We start from the raw sequence: 6,008 nt of genomic DNA on the forward strand, positions 1-6,008 counted from the left end.
GTCTGTAGTAATCTGTAGGTTTCGAATACTTCTGTAACACCAAAAATCCTAAAATAAATTTCTGGATGTGAGGAATTTATCTATTAATCATTTGCAAAAAATAATTAACTAAATAGCACTCTCCAGTAAAACATGGCAGCAATTCTCATGAGCGCTAAAGTTTCTGTGTTTTACAGCAAGATCAAAAAGACTTCCCCCAAGTCTTCCCGACGGTTCTACCTGGCACAAGCACTAATTAAACACAAAAAACACAACCAAACAGAGGCTAGATAAATTATTAATTGAATAACAAGAAGGAAAAATATTGGGTTATCACCCAACAAGCGTTTTTCTTTAAAGCCTTTTAGCTAGGCATTGATAATTTCAATGATGCTCACATGAAAGACAAGAATTGAAGCACAAAGAGAGCATCATGAAACACATGAGAAACACATCTATGTCTAACATACTTCCTATGCATAGGCATCTTATAGGCAAACAAATTATCATAGTAGGCAAAAACTAGCATATGCAAGGAAGAGGAAAGAAACAATAGCAATCTCAATATAACGAGAGGTAATTTAGCAACATGTAAATCTCTACAACCATATTTTCCTCTCTCATAATAATTACATGTAGGATCATAACCAAATTCAACAATATAGCTATCACAAAACATATTCTTAACAAGATCCACATGTATGCAAAGTTGTCACTCTTCCAAAATAGTGGGATCTAAAGTTGACACTCTTCCAAACCCACTTTCAATATTATCGCAAACGTTATTATAAATCTCATATTCATCATGGGGCTTAAATAAATTTTCAATATCATAACAAGAATCACCCCAATCATGATCATTGCAACAAGTAGTGGACATAGCAAAGCTAGCATCCCCAAGCTTAGGGTTTTGCATATTATAAGCACAATTGACATTAATAGAATTTATACTATCATCATTGCAATCATGCTTTTTATTCAAAGATCTATCATGAATCACTTGATAAAGTACTTCATGACAAATTTCAGATTCACGAACTTCAAGTAAAACTTCATAAAGATAATCTAGTGCACAAAACTCACTAGCAATTGGTTCATCATAATTGGATCTCTTAAAAAGATTAGCAAGAGGATGAGGATCCATAGATCTTAGGTTCTCTGTTTAGCAATAAATAAACAACTATTCCAACCAAACAAGCAACCGAGCCAAGTAAGACATCAAAGCAAATGGAAAGACAAATAGAAGAAGGGCAAATAAAATGGCAAGGGTGAAGTGGGTGAGAGGAAAACAAGAGGCAGATGGAAAATAATGTAATGCGAAGGATAAGAGTTGTGATGGGTACTTGGTATGTCTTGACTTGGCATAGATCTCCCCGGCAATGGCGCCAAAAATCCTTCTTGCTACCTCTCTAGCATGCGTTGGTTTTCCCTTGAAGAGGAAAGGGTGATGCAGCAAAGCAGTGTAAGTATTTCCCGCAGTTTTTGAGAACCAAGGTATCAATCCAGTAGGAGACCACGCGTGAGTCACCTCGTACCTACACAAACAAATAAGAACATCGCAACCAACGCGATAAAGGGGTTGTCAATCCCTTCACGGCCACTTGCAAAAGTGAGATCTGATAGAGATAATAATAATAAGATAAACATTTTTGGTATTTTTATGATATAGATTGAAAGTAAAGATTGCAAAATAAAATAGATTGGAAAGTTGTATGATGGAAAATAGACCTGGGGGCCATAGATTTCACTAGTGGCTTCTCTCAAGATATCATAAGTATTACGGTGGGTGAACAAATTACTGTCGAGTAATTGATGGAAAAGAGAATACTTATGAGAATATCTAGGTATGATCATGTATATAGGCATCACGTCCGTGACAAGTAGACCGACTCATGCCTGCATCTACTACTATTACTCCACACATCGACCGCTCTCCAGCATGCATCTAGAGTATTAAGTTCATAAGAACGGAGTAACGCTTTAAGCAAGATGACATGATATAGAGGGATAAACTCATGAAATATGATATAAACCCCATATTTTTATCCTCGATGGCAACAATACAATACGTGTCGTTTCCCTTTCTGTCAATGGGATTGAGCACCGCAAGATTGAACCCAAAGCTAAGCATTTCTCCCATTGCAAGAAAGATCAATCTAGTAGGCCAAACCAAACTGATAATTCGAAGAGACTTGCAAAGATAATCAATCATACATAAAAGAATTCAGAGAAGATTCAAATATTATTCATAGATAGTCTTGATCATAAACCCACAATTCATCGGATCTCGACAAACACACCACAAAAGAATATTACATGGAATAGATCTCCAAGAGAATCGAGGAGAACTTTGAACTGAGATCCAAAGAGAGAAAATAAGCCATCTAGTTAATAACTATGGACCCCAAGGTCTGAGGTAAACTACTCACACATCATCGGAGGGGCCATGGAGTTGATGTAGAGGCCCTCCGTGATCAATGCCCCATCCGACAGAGCTCCGAAAAAGGCCCCAAGATGGGATCTCTTGGGTATAGAAGGTTGCGGCGGTGGAAATAGGGTTTCGTGGTGCCCCTGGATGTTTTCAGGGTACGTGGGTATATATAGGAGGAAGAAGTAGGTCGGTGGAGCCACGAGGGGCCCACGAGGGGGGAGGGCGCACCCCCTGCCTCATGGCCTCCTCATTGGTTGCTTGACGTCCACTCCAAGACCTCTAGATCACGTTTGTTCCAAATATCACGCTCCCAAAGGTTTCATTCCGTTTGGACTCCGTTTGATATTCCTTTTCTGCGAAACACTGAAATAGGCCAAAAAACAGTAATTTGGGTTTGGCCTCCGGTTAATAGGTTAGTCCCAAAAATAATATAAAAGTGTATAAATAAGCCCATTAAACATCCAAAACAGAATATATAATAGCATGGAACAATAAAAAATTATAGATACGTTGGAGACGTATCAGGGTGCCCCGCGAGGGTGCATTCCTTTTGCCCGCCAGGGAGGTGGCCTGCAGGCCGGTAGTTCCCAGCAAGATGTCTGAGTTTTCCAGGCGCTTTCCATTGCACAATACTTCTGTACTATGGTTGCCAAGTCAGCGAAGTGTAGTACGCGACGGCGGTTGAAGGCGTTGAGGATTCCTTCGTCTGCGCAATTATTGCAGAATACTGAAATCGCGTCCTCATCGCGACAATCTTTAGTCTTGTCCATGACAAGGAGGAATCTGGACCAAAAGTGATGGACTGTTTCCTGAGGCTGCTGTCATACGTACATGAGGTCGCATATATCCGGGGGGCCGGAATTGCTTGGCGAATATTGCTTGTGGTGGGTGGGTGGCGTTAAATCCTAACACCGACCCAATGTGGAGTCCGGAATTTGAAAAACTTCCAAGTTTATTAGTTCAGGCTCCGAGGTGTCCAATGATTCTTTAGGCCCAACGCCCGATTCTAAGTTCAAAGGACTGGAAGTGTCACCCTGCAGACAGGTATCCGGCTCTCTGACCTCGGAAATCCGAACGTAGCTTGTTTTCAGCATAGGGGAAGAGTTGTTGTTTTGCTCCTCTACGACTACTATCTGATGGGTGACCGGTAGAGATTTGATTTTTCTCTGATCGGGTTTAAGCCCAATCCGATCATAGTCTGTAGCCACCCCCTGGGCGGCGATGCGATCCAGGAGTTCGTTTAAAGAAGATAAATCCACCGGATCCATCCATTTGGAGTATTCGGGGTCAACACAGAGACGATTTTCAATGACTTGGGAAGTCATCATTGGCTTAAAGGCCGAACGGGTGGCCATGGTAAAGTTGCCCAGCCGGAGGGCTTGGCCTGAGGCCAGGGCTTCTCCGAAAGTGATATTGTCCTTGATGACAAGGCGAGCCATCAATCCTGTTGTCGACGCCACAGAGGAACTCTCAATGAAAGCACCAATGTCGGTGTCAAAACTGGGAGATCTCGGGTAAGGGGTCCCGAACTGTGCGTGTGAGGATCAAAGGTAACAGCAGACAGGGACACGATGTTTACCCAGGTTCGGGCCCTCTTGATGGAGGTAATACCCTACTTCCTGCTTGATTATCTTGGATGAATATGGGGTTTACAAGAGTTGATCTACCTCTAGATCGTAATGGCTAAACCCTAGACGTCTAGCCTATATGATTATGATTATGATTGCTTCTACGGACTAAACCCTCCTGTTTATATAGACACTGGAGGGACCTAGGGTTATATAGAGTCGGTTACAAAGGAAGGAATCTTCATATCCAAACGCCATGCTTGCCTTCCGCGTAAAGGAGAGTCCCATTCGGACACGGGAGGAAGTCTTTTGTCTTGTATCTTCATGGCCCATTATTCCGTCCCACGTCACATAGCCCATACGCCCGAGGACCCCTTAATCCAGGACTCCCTCAGAGGGCATACGCTTCAGAAGGATTAACATTTTGTGATGAGGCAACAGAACAGAAATGGGTCAACCAGATGAAAGTGTCTGCGATTGATGGCATACACTTCACATGGATGAACGGTTTACGATTAGCCACAACAAACTGAAACAGTTAGATAGATCAATGTGTGTGTGCTAGACGGGCACACACATTCTAATTAAAAGAAGCGTGCATGATGGTAATAACGAGCGTGCACCCTATGGTGCAAACGCCATGTACGCGGACGAGAAGGCGTACGTGCCCACGTTACCCCTTCCGGGAATAGTGCCGCACTTATAACCGTCTGTAAAGTTTGAGCATGCGTCCCGTCACATTCCAAATTGCAAACTTGTTCACACGGATCAAAACCTAGACGGTTTCCCACTTAGGAGCGTATTACTACGCGGTTATAAATACTACTACTCCAAGATGACTGCACATTCCTCCTCAACTCCTCATCCACAAAAACAACCAAGTCATTCATCATTGTTCCCTTGCATCTGCCATGGCTAGTGTGAGTTCTGGGTCGAGAGATTGCCACCAGGGAGAGCCGAGCCTGGAAGCGGAAGCACGAGAGATGTCCTGCCTCGCCACTAAAGCAGCCAACATGTCCTGCCGCACGGCTGTAGCAGCAGAGAGGTCCCGCCGGACCACCAAAACAGCACGGAGGTCCCGCCGCGTCGTCGATGCAGCAGACTGGTCCGGCCGCGCTGCGGAAGCAGAAGAGATGTCCTGCCGCGCCGCCAATGCAGCAGAGATGTCCTCCCGCGTCGCGGCGGCCTGGGAAAATGTATCGCGGGCAAGCGAGGACTCTTACATGCGCATGTGTGCCCTGGTGCTTAGGCAAATGGATCAGATCTCCAGCTGGGCGAGGTTGCAGGATGACCTGAAAGCCTCGTTTGAACAGTCTACCGACGTCTTCTGGCAACTAAGTGAGAGCAATGCGAAGCTCCGGGCCAAGCGCGACCTGCTGAGGACGAAGATCGTCAGAAGTGCGGAGCAGCAGGAGCAGACCACTGCCTTGTTGAAGAGGACCGATGTCATCGTCAAGAAACTTATGGACGAGAATGCCATGCTACGCATCCAACGCAGAAGGCTGGTGGAGGGATCCGTGGATGCTCTCAAGAAGCATCTTGAGGACAAGAAAGAGCTCGTCGCCGCTCGCCGCGGAGACTAGTTCCCGCGGCCTGCAGCAACTCATCAAGAAAGTAGAGATCAGCGAGCCAGATTGTTGTCTTCCTTCTTCTTTTGCCCTTGTGTATTTCGGGCGTAGCCGCATGTGGATTTTTTTAATTATGTTTCTAAATATGTAAGACAATTATTATCCACTGTCATCGTCCTTATATTCATCATGCTTGCTATAAGTCACAGTCGATGCTATATAGGTCCGTCAGATCTTATATCAAGATCCGTGCAAAACTTTCTTTTCAGATTTTCATTTTTCTATCTTAAATCTCAGTCCAGTGAGACATATAGCCACGCCGAAGAATAGGTGCTCGGGCACCATTAATGGAGACGTTGGGAGAGAGGTGCGCGGCGGGTAGCGGTCAAAGGTCTCTCCTCCCGATGAGCACACACAGGGGTCTGATCGCACGCCTCCCGTACTCAAATAGCTACGCCGCAC

Source organism: Triticum aestivum, chromosome 5A, assembly GCF_018294505.1.
Source record: "Triticum aestivum cultivar Chinese Spring chromosome 5A, IWGSC CS RefSeq v2.1, whole genome shotgun sequence".
Taxonomy (NCBI): domain Eukaryota; kingdom Viridiplantae; phylum Streptophyta; class Magnoliopsida; order Poales; family Poaceae; genus Triticum; species Triticum aestivum.